This window comes from Phaenicophaeus curvirostris, chromosome 1 (assembly GCF_032191515.1).
Source record: "Phaenicophaeus curvirostris isolate KB17595 chromosome 1, BPBGC_Pcur_1.0, whole genome shotgun sequence".
Taxonomy (NCBI): domain Eukaryota; kingdom Metazoa; phylum Chordata; class Aves; order Cuculiformes; family Cuculidae; genus Phaenicophaeus; species Phaenicophaeus curvirostris.
Window position 1 is genome coordinate 177,897,023 of NC_091392.1, and position 15,290 is coordinate 177,912,312.

The window sequence follows — 15,290 nt, forward strand, 5'->3', positions numbered from 1 at the left end:
TGCTACTTACTTCAGAATTAAGATAACTGAGTTTGGCAAGAAGGGGTCAGATACTGCTAAGTTTGGAATTGCTGAAGTAGTTACTAAGAACAAAACTACCCCAACACCATATGCCTCTCTGTGCAATCTCTTACAACTGACCATCAGGATTAAAAGATATTTTACCCTCAAAAAAGTGACAGCCCTTTTATGCAAGATGGATTTTTTTCACTTACTGTGCTATAACAGAAACCTAACACTCATACGTTTTCCTGACCTCCACTTGATTGGTACATACTAAAAGCATAAAACATCAGTTTCTACCAGGAGAGAGAAAAGGAAAGCCACTCACATGAGAGTGAAGCAAGGGAATGGAGCGATACAGCACAGTTTATTTGAACAGTAATTTTATATTCTACAAAAAAATTCAGCAAGTGATCAGGGAAGTATCACCGTCATCAGTAAAAGAAAAGCTTAATATGGTCTTCACAACCATTTTTAAAATAGTTAATTTGTGATGCCTTCCACACCACTTGGACAACCCAACTTTTTAAGCAGCAAACCACAACAATTCCTGAAACAACCAACCAACTCACCTCATGTTGCTGATGTCAACTTACAGACCTGGCTTAGGAGCTGTGCAGCCACCAATTCTTCATAAAATCCACGCAACAAACAAAACTGGAATGGTTCAACTGTTTGTTACCATTGCTTTCAGAGAATGCCTTTTTCCAGTTTCCAATTAAAAACACTTCTTTAAACTAATCCCTAAATCACATTCCTTCTTTCAGTGATCAATAACAGAGGTTTGGCAAACCAAATTATCTGCTTTACTCAATTAAAAAAAAAAAAAATTAAAAAAAAATAGAGCTAGGAAAGGATTTTTGTCACTACTAAAATCCCAATGCCCTGGACTTGAGAAATTAAATCCAACCTACAGTATGCCGCTGGAACCACTCTGGCTTTCAGAAATTCACACTAAACTGCCAATGTTTTGTTACCCATCTCCCTCACTGCAAAGCAAGGGAAGATAAACAACCCAGAGCCTATGCTCGTTATTCTCATTTTCTTGTTTATATAATCAACACTGGTTTCTGAGTTATAAAAGGAAGACATTTTTAGATGTATCTCCCTTCCTTAAACTACTCTGAACTGACAAAGCATCTCACACAAATGACAGGTTTACCCTTGGCTGAAGTAGCAAAATTTTGCCTCAAAATTCCTGATCTTTACAGAAGTTTTCCTCACTGTCAAAGCGTAAGAGAAAGAGCTGCAACATAAGCCACAGCAAGTGCATAGAGGGTGGAAAGAAAAAAGCAAATCTTTCAGGTTAAACAAGATAGCTCTTCTGGGACAGGAAAAAGGAGCTGTCAACAGCCAGGTTTTTACAGACTCGCTATGAAACAATTAAGAGGAGCTGGCATCTGGTCAAGAAGATATAAAGGATTACGTAAAGTGAGTTAGGTGGCTCAAATGCTCAAGGAATTTTACAAGGAACAGATAGAGGAAAAATAGGCACACTACAAGTCTATCTGGTGAAATTCTAGTAGTACGAGGGACTAAAAAACTGAAATTGTACTGTGTTTTTCCATGTTTCCTGGCATTCTGGATTCAGAGGAGTCACTTGATATTCATACAATTACGTTAAGTACAATATAAACAAGAAGAAAATTGTTTTAGACATCTTTATTATTTAATAACACAAAGGCAGGAGTTATTGCTCTAAAGATGTACCAAGAACCCAGGGTTCCAGCTGCAAAACCTTGAACATGAAAGTAATACGCTAACACAATACTGACAGACAAGAAGTATCAAAATACTGACCACAGAAAAGCAACAGGTTCTTTTGGTTGGTTGGTTGGTTTGGGGTTTTTAGGAGAAGGAGGTTTTTTGGGTTTTTTTGTTTCAATTGTGACTGTGGAGAGGAGAGGGAGGGTTAAGTCATTTTAGCAACTGACACAATATTAGAGACAGTTCCCAGTGCCTCTGTTATTTTGCTATACGTATTTGGTTTCGTATTTGACGGTCTTAAATTTACCCTTATATTATAAAACAGAATGACCAAAAACCGTGACTGAGGCAAGTATACCCATTAAGGGAGGCACAAAACATACCAAACCTCAGATGGACTAAAAATTAGAAAAACAGGTATTTTCAACTAACAGCCCTGCTGGCACAGATCTCTAGCCACAGACGTTAGTATTTGTTTCTGAGACTCACAGATCTTCATCTTATAGCTTTTAGATTACTCCTGTTCAACATACAATTCATGCCAGTACCTCTAGAAACTACTCAATTTTAAGGTCTTCACATATAAATTTTCACACATCAAAGTATTGAATTTGATACATTAAACTGTTTTCTCTTTAAACTCCAAAGTTCACAAGTGTTACTGTGGCTGCATAGTTTAACACATGCATCCAACTATCAGTTTTCTAAAAATACCGTTATAAATTTAGCATTTTACTTGATAACCAAAGAAGCAGCAAGACAAAGTTGTTTGATATTCACAGAAAAAAAAAAGAAAGGGTATTAAAAAGCCATCCAACAGAGCCAAATTTCAGAAAGTCCAGTGAAAATAGCTCACTACATAAGTATGTACTTAAACAGCACCATCTGAACAATTATTTTTAGCATGTACTAAGACGGCAATGCATTCCAGCATAGTAAGAAGTCTCAACTGCCATGGTGCAGTAGCCTTAGGGCTACGTTAAGACTGCTCAATTTAAATGCACTGCTGAATTTAATGGAAGATCTAGGCATTAGTTAAAAACAATGTTTTGTGGTAACCGATTTAAGAAATAAATTGGATTCAAGCACAAGCATCTGATTAGTTTACTCCAACTGCCAGAATTATAAAACAGGAAAATAAACGTGCTCTTTTCCTACTGCCAGAGGGTCCCGTTCACCCTCCTGCCACCCCTTCTCACGTTCAAGCTTCAGAACAAAGCTTTCCCCTTTGCTAACCTGAACATTAAAAACAAGTCCTATTCTTCAAAACTAATTTCCTATAGCAAAAAGAACAAAAGTACATGGGCATGCGCGCGTTGTTCACTACTGCCAAACATAAGGTTTTTATTTGAGATCTTGCAAGACACTAGATTGAGTTTGACTATAGAATCCCTTAAGGGAAAAACAATTAATGCTCTCTGCTTTCTAACAAATAACTTTTCACTCTTAAAGGAAAATCTAAGTTTTCCCAGTTTTGTAGCTCTCAATGCTTCCAATGCACCTTTTCTTGACACAAAACCACAGGAAACCTCAAATGATGCAGTACTTCCCATATTGCCATTGCAACATTTTTGGCTCAAGATATATTTTTAAGCAAATTTGGAGAGGCAAAAGCCTAATTAAGTATCGTTTCCATAAGAAGCTTTATTAATATTATTTCTAATAATTTAAATGGATTATAAGTAGAAAAGGCTTTACAAATATAACAGTCAGAACCACAGAAGAACCCAGTTTCACAGATTCATGTGGCATCTCCTATGCAGGGGATGGCAAGATCCGATCACATTATTAGACCTACGAACTTAAAACTTGGATTTGTTGACTCAATCTTCAAATAGGAAGATACCAGGTTTAGGTTTTAAAAAAAGACACGTTTATGACATTGTAACAAAAGGACCATGCGAGGCCAAACAGATTTCCTAAAGAATGATGCATTAGAAGTAATTTTCTGCCTAGGCCTCCATTTCTAGGGTGCCTCTGTGTGACGGAAAAAGGAGTCATTTCTTTCCCAATCCCATTTTTGCCAGGAGATCCTGCTTAAGGGAGGCCAAGATCCAAACCCAGTCATCTTCCAGCAACATAAATGGCTCTCAAGATCTTCTGCTGAAGGCTTGTGATGCAGTATAAAGGTTAGGTGTCCTGAAGCAATTTGGAGGGAATGAAGAGGGAGAGAAGAGTCACAAGATGCACCAAAGTAATAATGCACTTAACATAGCTCCAAATGATTGCAACTCAGCATGAAAGAGGAACTAGTAAAATCTCCCTAGAATTTAACTACAAATTTTCAAGTGATACCTTCTGCTAAAAAATCAAAAGGAAATTTAGAATAAACTTCCTGCACCAGCAATGACATAGCTGGAGAAAGAAATGTCTGACTGTGGGCTACTGATGTCTGGAAGGAAGAGACTGTTGCTCTGCACAGCATGAAGCAAGGAAGGCAGAATTTACCTGAGCCGATTCTACTGACTCCTCTGCTCTGGGCCTGAGGGACTGCCGACCATGTAGGTTAGTAACACATCCCCTTAATAAGGGCACCCCAGTCTTTTTCCTTCACTTGGACAAGGAAACAAGACTCCATCCCAGCAGCTACATGCTCCTCTGAAGGAAGAATATATTTACACATTTAGAACTGGGGAACTTTTTCAGTGCTGGGAATCAAGTCAGATTTCAAACCCGTTTGGCAGCCTCCACTTCAGTGCACATTCAACCCAGCACAAGTGTAAAGAGACAGGGAGGAGATGGCAATTGTGTGGCTGTGGGCCATATACAATCAGTGGCCTTACCTTCGCCCCAGCCACCATTTTCTGCTCTTAACTTCTTTCCTGTCTAGAAAAGGGTCAGACAAAGAATGTCATTAGTGCTTCAAAGTACTGAAGTATAAATATGACCCACGGACAGGAAGCTTACACAGAAGCATAAAAACATTCTTTCCAAGTGCCCAGGATATTTTTTCTCCTCTCTCTCTCCTCCACATATTTCTTTAAACTCCTCACACTCTTTCCTTCTCTCAGCCTAGAGAAGTGGAAAACATCAACAAAAATAAAGAGAAACAGCATAAAGTCCATCCTTCACACCTCAGCGGATGGCAGTTCAAAGGGGCCCTACCTACCTGCAACCCTGTTGTTTGCTTCAAGAACTCTCTTTGCCCAAGGAAAAAGAGACGAGCAAATCCTGGAAGCAGATCCTTCCCCAAAGGAAGTTTCTTTCTGAGTCTGCAACCTGGAGCTTTTCACTTGAGACTCAGTCCTCTGAGCAGATTCTTTCTTCAAATTCTCACACTGGTTCTTTACTTTTGTGGGCAGCTGGAAAAAGAATGAAGCCGTAGGCTGAGGCAGGGACTCCATACTTCCAGGGTAGGGAGGCAGAAAGACTGGAGGGGAAGGAAAAGTGCTAGTTGGTGACTTCTTGAATAATGATCTGCATTCCCTCATTTTCTGTCACACAGAGACATACACAGAGTCACTGCAATAGAGGAGGATGACAAGAGATGAGTACTAGACATGCAGTTTTCTCATGCTCTGATGTCAAAAAAAAAACCAAAACCCAAGTGTTGAGCTGGGAACTTTCAAGACTTTTAAGACATCTACCAATAGATGAGATCAATCATAAGATGTTTTGTCCAGAAAGTTCTCTCAGTTTCTTACAAGGAGATGTAGGTGCAGGGGGGGAACAAAAAAAAAAAAAACCCAAACATTTAAGTGTTCATTTCTTGGAAAAAAATTCCAAATCTCTCCTCTGCTCACTTTCTTTCAAGTGAATTAAAAGTGGCACCTATTGCAATGCAGTGAACATTTCCCCATAATCTCTTTAAAAAGAAATGATCATACTTACCTAAATGATTCCCTCATCAATGAGTTACTAACCCCACTCCCAACTCCCCTGTGAAAGCCTTATTCCAATCTCAGGTCTGCTGTTCTATTTGCAAAATCAGACGGATCAAAGGCTGACTACAGTTTAATGCTCTTGTGACAACCCCTGACATAACCTAGGCACATTATTACTGCTGGGGAAACTAAGAACCTATGCAAGTTACTGGATCAGGTTTCTAGGTTTCTAGAATAGTCCTTGGGTTTTTTTCCCTGAATACCTAGATGTCCTAGCAGTTAACCATCATTACCTGAACAACAGAAATACGACGCATAAGAAAGCTGAAATTTTCTTCTTCACAAATCTTGAAAGCTGACATACTCCTGCAAAATTTTATCAGCAGCACAGAGCCAGCCAAAACAAAACTAGAAGTCACTGGACTTAAAACACAATTACATGCACAGCTGCTCATGTATGCATTTAGTGGTTACCATCTATTGCAACACCTTCTGCACAACAGCAACACTGTGTTGTACTGGTACGCAGGGAGCCATTGTGCTGTTGTTTTACCTGCAGTGCTCTTCAACGCTCTCAAGACACCAGGCAGAGCATGATCCAACACTGAACCAATATATGCTACTTATTATGTTTGACGCAACTCCGCTTAATTCATTGCGGGACAATTTTGGTGGCGTTTTCTTCATCTTCTCCTTTAGAGCACACACCTAGACAAAACAGCTTTAAATGGTTAGGTATCTCATGCGTCCTTCAATTACAAGCTCTCCCCTCCTTAAGGAAACCTTCCTTCATTAGGCCCCAAATAATACAAGGAGGAGTTGGAAAGAAACACTAGGTTTTGTCATTAAAATCACAGCAATAATACCTTTTTTGAAAGGCATCTTTAATTTTTGTCATTAAACTAGCAGACAGCAAAAATTCCTTTGTTTTTTTTAAACAGGTGACAGATATAGCCATCAAGGACAGAAACAGATATCCTACAGTAATTGTAAATCAGCAAGTTTCTTCCAGAGAAACTGCTTGGGCACGCAGAAAGACAGTCTCGTTTTTGGTTCCTCTGAGGACAATGAATGCAGTGACAGTATTCAATTTCAGCTGAGAGGTTTTGCTCTGAAGAGTAAGACTATTTCATAGGAAAATAAACAGCATTAACTGTTATTTAGTGCAATTTCATGTCTTTTCAACAAGATCAAGATGTCTTCCTATGCCTTTCCACTTGACAAAGTGCAAAGTGTTGCCCCTTTTTGATTATTCAGATCAGCTTTCAAAGGTTAAAGTCAGGTTCAGCTTTTTGATCCCACATGCACGTTTTTGTGAAAGAAAGTCTTTCTCTCTGGAAAGAATAACTGACCAGTGCACACAAATGTACTTGGCCAACAGATGTCTCCAGGATGACGTTTATGCTCTCCTCTTCCAGTAAGGTAGAGGATACAAAAGAAGAATTAATAGAACACATTCAATGCAAATTTCTACTGCTCTGCACTCCCTAGCTAAGCAACTATCACTAAAGGACAGCATAATTAAAAGCCCATTTCTTCTTAAGGTTCCCTAGTGAATAGAAGGTTCTTTTTTCTCACATAACTTACAATACATTGAATCTCAGGAACTTTTCAAGTTGCCAATACTTCTTAGTTACAATTCATAATTAGAATGTCATATAAAGCATTATAGGCTTAATTTCAGGTGATGAGTTAAAGCCTACAAACACTACTAACACTTTTGAAGTCAATATTATTTCATAGCTCAAAGCAATAGAAGGCATCAGAGCAGATGAACCTAGATGAAGCAGCATGACCCAGCTTATCACAGGTTTCTTTCAAACAAGAATCTGCCTACAGCCTCTGTAACATCAAGAGAAGGCTGCCTTTGAGACAGCCTCTTTCACCATGGAAAGATCCTGTTCACTGGAAAAACAGACTCCAGATCACCTTCAGTATTACTGCACAGTATGAAATCACCTACTGAAGTTTCAGGGGTGCATAAGAGAAGATTACTTTGTCTTACTCTACTTACGTAGCAGTTCAGTAGAAGAGGAAGATATCACGTAAAATTTAAGGAAAAAAAGCATTTATGAGGACATTCTCCACTGGTGTTTTTCACAAGAAAACAGCTGAAGAACAACAGTTTCTGGAAGACCAATCTAAAATATGCTGTTAGGAATAACTTCTTTTTAAATTCCTTTCCTTACATCAAGGTCATAGTATATCTCCTTTCCCAAGAAAGTGATAACGTTTTACTTCGCATTTTTATCCTTTCTTAGATCTTTTTTCCCTTGAAGAGACTTGCCCTGAACTCTAAATAATAAATGAGGTTGGCAATTTTTGTGTTCTAGCTATCAAAAATACTAGCCTGAATTTCAGGCTGAAACAATCACATTTGTCTGCATTTTGGGATGAGAAATGCTAGTAAATACTCCTTTGCTCTTCTAAACAGAAAAGATATCTAGAGTAGACCATCCAAAGTACCTGGATGCCCCTTATTGGAATTTTGGGAGAGGTCTTTTTTAGTTGCCTCAGATCAATCATCAGAAGCAATTCACAATACTGAGATGAGATGTATACTCAGCTCCTTAAGCTGGCTTAACAAAAGCTCTTCCCTCTGTCACCGTAACACAGAGTTTGCTGGTTTACCTCAAGTGCAAGCTACGATGGGATCCTTCTAATGACACAAGAGCAACAAGTATTGACCTTCAGATACAGATGAAGTCAGAAAAGGCACTGGTAGTTCTGTTCATGAGCATACAGAAGACCTGTTATCAATGTTCTCCTTTCCTTTAGGCAAAGAAAGGAATCTCTGTAATGTCTTTCTACAGTGACCTGACTATTGATAAGACAGCCTAGGAGGAAATCTCCTTTTAGTGCTTTCTTCCACCTTTTCTACACAACAGGTTTCGCTGCTACAAATTAAAAACCCAGTGAAGAGTGATCCCAATTTTTCTGCCTCAGTGTGGTTCTGCTCAATAGCCAGTAAAGAAAAGTTCAAAGAATTGTGAGTAAATTCTACAGCACATCATCTGCAAAATAAGCAAGAAATTGAATCTACATATTTGGTAAGGGTATAAGCAACAATACTTCTATTTGTGATTCAATTTACCTGCAGCTAAATCAACTAACTTAACTCTCAAGCTTAAGTTTTAAAGCGTCATGCAATTATTTTAGATTTGAAGTACAACTATCCATATGGAGTACTGGCAGTTCCTAAAATGAAACGTTCTAGATTAAGTAGCTGTTGCCCTGCTGCCATCAGTCATACCTCTAGAAACACGTGCAGGCTGCAAACCCACCGCAGGATCTACGCACCAGCATCCAGTTGAACTGTTATTCAAAATAAACATTACAAGAACAACAGATTTTAGTAAAGCGTATTTCTCCCGGAAACTAGCACCAACATGGCATGCATATTAAAGTATCAACAGGAGTGATGTAAGGCTGACTGCTTAAATTCCAAGCTACTGACACTACCAAAAGAAAATACTAGTTTCCCAAAACTTCCTGGTTTGTGGTTTTTTTGGGAGGGAAGGGGAGGAGGGGACTTGACAGGAGAGAAAGGAAGAAATCATTGAGCATAACACCTACACCAGTTAATGTTATCAAGTCCTAAGATGGAGAAAAGGCAGCAAAACAACTGATCAAAGCATTGATTTTAAGAGACTGTCATGCAACCCATCATTAAAAGCTAAACTTGCAGACAAACAGAATGGTAGGAATTTTGACCTTCTGCATTTCAGAATTTGTTTTAAAGCATTTGGCCTCTCTCCAAAATGTTTTGTGCTCAGCTTCTTTAAAGGCCTACTAAAAATCAGAGAGGGCCATAGCGTTGGTCTAGATTATCAGACAAGGCTCCTTGTCTCAATATACCTACTCCAGACTGGCGCAGATCCCTGACAGACCTTTCCTACTGCCAGTAAAGAGAGGTAAAAAGCTAGGGCTTCTCTGATCAAAATATGACAGTGAATTCTGAAATTGTATCTAGCTGTCACAGCAACACATATTTGAGAAACACAGCCAGTATTTCTTGGTGCATATATACAGCGGAAAAATACTAGGGGTATAAAATTGAATGATTAGGAGATTATAGAAAATACTACCTTATAAAAAGAATTCCCATTAATAGATGCATTAATTTTATGAAATTAAAGTGGGTATTTGTTAAACATTATAATTATTTTTTTAATTTTTAAAATTGTGTACATAGCAAGAATATTTTTAAATGTCTATTAACATGCTTTTTGTTTCTTGTCAACTTTGTATGCCAAGTACAGTAGAGAGCAAACCTTTTTTTTGGCCCAACTAAACTACATTTTAAATCAGATTAGCACACTTTACTGGCACCAACGTATATTTCAGTCATCAAGACAGTTTTCATTCAGACTTAGAGAAATTCAGCGCTTCTGGGCAGAGTACATAAGCCAATATAAAAAATATTGGTGTTTTTAAGGCATCATATACGTCCAGGTTATTCACTTTTTTCCTCCTTAAGAAAGCAAACTACAGCAACAAAGGTTACTGTACTTATGTATACCTTAAACTTATTTGAACAAAATATATCAAATCTCCAGCTGAATATTAACAGTGTCTTTGTGCTTGCTTTTTTTAGCTCTTAATATATGGTTTGCTTGATTTAATTTGATCCCATTTACAAGAATTAGCTTACATAACTTTCTTCCACTTTTTTTTTTTTTTTTGAAAACCATTTCTCTTATTAAGTTTTCAATCTCCATTTAACTTCTATACTTCCCTGCCAGGGTCTTTCAGCCAGTATATCTACAGAACCTGGAAGCTGAAATACTACACATAAGCAATGTTAAAAGCAGTGATTCCAGCACTGTTCCAACAGCCACATCTGACTGGATGCCTGTGATTTGAAGGTGTGGGTTTTTTGGGGAGTGGGAGTCCAAACTGGATTTTCAGAATAGTCCCAAGGCTCTTCTCTTTGATTGTCTCCTTAATGACTTTCCTCTGGTGCCTAGGATCTCTGGAGAACTCAAGTCAGCAAAAGTGCCCCTTGGATACAATACTTGCTTAAACACATACATTTAATAGATTAATGCTAGTAATGGGCAACATGGATGCACTGGAAAATAGAAGTTAAACAAATGAGTTGCTTTTTTTTAAAGCCACCATTTTTAAGGAGTTCTACTTTGAAAGGTACTTAAAACTTGCATTTCAGAACTGAGCACTTTTCACATTACTTTCCCTATCAAATATTAATTTCTACATTTATGTTAAAAGAACTCCCAGACTATCAAGCTTACAAATTCTGCACGCAATCCGACCAACAGGCTTGATCCTTTCCTCAATTTCAGTAGCAGTAAGAAATGGACAGCCAAAACTGGACCAAGTTTTCTAGTAACTCTTAACTGCTGAGACAGGAACTCATGTCAAATGCTCCTGTACACTGCTTTAGCTCTCCAGCACTAACAAGTGCAATGTAACTGAGGCTTATTTTTGTCTAACAGAAGCTGGTGACAGTGGAGACAGAAACCAATTTAGAGTCATGACTTGCAAATAACTTGCAAGCACCTCATACTGCAGAGGTATATAGCCTGACTCTTTGACTCAAGATGCAAGTTTAAAGTCTCAAGTGTTGTATTATACTTATTTTTACATAGTGGGCGTTTTACAAGTACATGAAATATGCATTCTAGATAATCTTGTACTGCTATCACCCCACAAAAAATGCTGTCTTTAACTAGCTAGTTAAAACTGCTGTGAAGTTTTGCTGACTTAACTTTCCTTAGGGGACTAGGTGCCTCAAACTCACCCATATTTTAGTATCCAATTAAAATTGTGTCAAATATGACTTAGAATAAGACCACCAAAAGTTTGATAACAAAAACATTCATAAGTTTGCTGAGTTAAAGGACATTTGAAACGTATCATTTGGCTCTGTTTAAGCAGAACTGTTTGCATTGGGCTGTCCCTGTACCTTCTCTCCATGCAAACACCTTCACACCTACCTGCTGAGACCAGCCAGAACTCCCAGCTGTTGCACTACTAGAAGTGCAATGTCTGATTGTCATTCTGTATCTGTTGCAATATTAGTGCTTGGTTTAGGTTGCATGCAAGAAGAAAGAACAAACAGTATCAAGTCATACATAGGAAAAAAGCCACATATGATAACACAAAGATCTATTTCTAGCCCAGGCTTAATGCTTTCACAAAATTATTCAGAACAGGGCAAAAGAGAGACATCAAACATCCATACCAAAATATAAACTTACCCCACTGACTGATCTGGGTTGGCAAGTGTTTAATCATGCACTGAATCTCACAGGACCCTCTTTCCTCCATTTGAGTCAAGACTTCATTGACAAAAATAAACACAATCCAGGGCAAATAAAAAAGAGCTTCCCACGCACTCAGGCAAACATGCAAGACACTATAAGCCCTCTTGATAAAAACACCATTTGAATCATTACTTATCACTTCTGTCTATGATTAATACACACAACATGCATAGTTTATTTTGAAGTAAGTTTGACAACACACACCACAGCAGCAATACTCTTGACAAGACTCTTTTCACATTGAATTAGTTGCCTCATCTCCAATTTCTGTGCCAAAATGCAAAGGACAGCATTTCCTCAAAACGGTTGTTAAACCGCTTTTGCCTGCAAGTTAGTTCCTAAGATCAGTACTCATATAAAAAACCAAATAAAATTCAGCAAGTCTCCTTTCCTTCCATCATTTTCTTTTTAAGGCAAGATACTAAATTAGTATGCACCAGAACCAAAAGAGATTCACGTTCTATCCATACACTGTATGTAAACTCTTCAAATTTTCTTTCAATGGCTTCCTAGTTACAAAAAAAAAAAGTAGAAATCTCACAAGTATTCCACGTTGCCACTGCTTCTACACACAAAAGAGCTCTCATAAGAGAACTATCCTATGCTCTTAAATTATTAAATCAAACTCCATCTTTTAGCTTACTCAAACATACAAAAAGGATAGTGCACGTGAAAAAGCTTGATGCAGCCAATGTAAAGAAAACAGCAACACAGATAAAGTAAAGTTCTTCAAAGCCCATTCTCTAGAGGTTGTAGAGTTAAGCATTACATTATACAGAACTGAATCAAGAATGTGCCTGTATTTAAGTGTAGTTGCTGTAGCATAGTTGCTGTTCCAAATAGCTGTTTCCCCAGGTTTTAAATTATTCTTAATTCATTGTTCAATTTATGAGTAACAGAAACCTCCATGAACACTTTGGAAACTAGACCAGAGCTTAATACTCCGGATCTGCATTTTTTCTTCCTCCTATTTTGCTAGACGGGCATTATATTGAATATTGATTCATGTAAATAATTTCACATATGAACACCAAGAAATTTTCTGTTCTTGTATTTCCTAAGTTTTTAACTGTATACTTCAGTCCAACAGAAAAAGTCTTCTAACAGAACTGCCAACTTCATACTTCATGGTGTGACTTACTGTAAGAGTCTGCTTTTCCTAACCCTGGAAATCTTTCAATGTCTTACTTTTCTATTCATCAGGGAACTGACATTTACCAGTTAAGTTCTTTCATTCTCTTTCATAAAATAAAGTATGCATATATATGAAGTGTTCTGTATGACAGAAAAATCAACATGTGGTACCCACAAAAAGGTATTCTAAAGGTAGTCATATAGGCAACTGCACAAACTTCATTGGAGAGAAGCTATGGAAAGTATTGGGGAGAACACTAAAAGACACACTGCAATACATGCACAATTCTATGGGGCCAGATGAGAGACACCCGAGGGTACTGAAGGAACTGGGTAACTGCTCATACTAGAAATTGATCTAGTTTACATACATAGTGTAAAAACTCCATAAGCTTGCAAATCGGTAGTTATTACCCTTAATGGTTTGAAATGATAAACCATTAGAGACTCTCCAGTATTAGTGCCCATTATCTCAGTTTTATTTGTCCTCAAAACAAAAAGAAACTAAAAAACATGAGAAATCATTTGTTCCTAAAAAAACAACTTCCGAGTCGATTGTTCAATTTAAATTCAGTTTGGCACCTCAAAGAATAGGAATAGAGTCATGAAAGTGACGGGGATGAGCAAAGCCCTACTTCTGCGTCCACAAGCGCAAGGCAATGGATGGCAAGAGGCACCCTAGTGTTACTCATTCTGAGGGACAACAAGCAGCTCTCCAGGCAGCACATCCCAAGCTGACAGAGCCTAGACTGTTTTTTTTCAGGCACTTGTCAAGCCTAAACACACAAAGCAAAAGGGTAACTAAAGGGGGAAGGCAGAGGAAAAACATACAAGCCCAGCTTAAATTACTGGAGACAAAGGGAAGAGCAGCATGGCAATAGGAAAAGGATAACTGCAGTAGCAGAGTCAAGGAGGCTTCCGATAGAAACCTCTAGAAGCCCTACACACAATCATGTCCTCCCTCTCTTTTTTAAGCTCCAGTACTCGTGGAACTTTGTTTCATTCTCAAATAATAAACAAAAACACCTTGGAGGGAAACAGACTTAAAATCAAGTCTTTTAAGGTTAGTTCCTACATTCAACACTCCTCCTGGAACAGAGCCACTGACTGGAGTGAATGCGACTGACTTGAATGCTCTTGCTGCATTAACTTATTTCATTTATGAAGCCATTGGCAGGACTGGAGCCAATGTTATAATACTTAGGCTTCAACATTACCCTGACTATTGCATCAGCCATGCTATTTGTAAGTAAAATTCAGCTTTTCTTTCACGATCCAATGTAAGCCTCTATGTTTTTTTGGTTTTAAATATTGAACAAACTGATTTGAAGAGTATTGCCTTATTTGCCAGCTTTTTAAGAGGCATTCTAATCTTCTAACAATATCTACAGGTGAGAACATATACTAAAAGCAACAAGTGCTATGCTTGACAAGAGAGCTGCTACTATTTAAATTTATTCTTCAAAATAACATAAAGAATTGGCAAAATATTTTTTGTTATTACCTCCATTTAATAGTTTAGGCTCTATGAAAAGCAGTATCAAAATGTTCAGCATCACTGTGAAAAAAAGTTAAAAGGCATTGCAGGTACTAAGCCCTAAACCCAAAGCTTTTCTAACAGACATGCAAACACTAAACAACAAATAAAAAGCATGATAATTTACAGTGGAAACTTTGAATAATCAGGTTATAAAGGTTTAAACAATCCAAGTAGAGGGATTCTCAGAAAGACAATATCCAGTCTTCAAAACTTGTGACCAATACACATTCTAACTTGTGTTGTACTACAAGGAACTTGATCACTTGAATTTACAACTCAAAATTTTAATGTAATTTTAACTTGAAATTTGTAGATGTATTTTTTCAGATGATCAATGCACATGTTAGCACTGACCAGAGCTGACAATTAAGCTTTTAAAAATTAGGCCCTGTCAAGAATATTTTGCAATAGATGCAGTTTTCTTCCCAACACTTTTTAATTGCTTGTATTGAGGGAGAAGAACATTAAGTTCCCAGTTTCTAAGGAATCCCTTACCCTTTAACCAACCAAAGCAAGGATGAATGTTTTGAAAGTGTTCTCCAACCGCAAATGGTTTTGAGTGCCCAGTTTGAAGGATCTTTGGCTCAATTTCAGGAGCATTACTCCTTTGAGACCACCAATATAAGTGCGTCTTAGAAAAATATCAAGTGAGACCAGTCTGTGCTAGAATAAATACCATCCAAGAGACAGCATGAAACAAAGAATCAACTAAAACCAGAGAGGTTTCATTAGAACACAAAGCTGCAATAAAATGGAATGCAATACGAGTCAAAAGTACAAACAAGAGAACTA

The 15,290-nt window shown here is 37.7% G+C and overlaps 1 protein-coding gene across 4 annotated transcripts in view; it reads right to left on the reverse strand.

Annotated features, from left to right (window-relative positions):
- TSC22D1 (TSC22 domain family member 1) overlaps positions 1 to 15,290 on the reverse strand; it is a 92,520-nt gene that overhangs the window by 49,874 nt on the left and 27,356 nt on the right. The window contains exons 3-4 of one of the 4 annotated variants that reach the window (XR_011339456.1): positions 4,820 to 5,080; positions 1,657 to 3,849 (exon numbers count right to left, since the gene is read on the reverse strand). The exons of 2 other annotated variants lie outside the window; for them this stretch is intronic. The gene's annotated coding sequence lies outside the window, so the exon portion shown is untranslated. Of the gene's footprint in view, positions 1 to 1,656; positions 3,850 to 4,819; positions 5,081 to 15,290 lie in introns of those variants that run through there. One more of the 4 variants, XR_011339462.1, reaches the window with a different exon arrangement.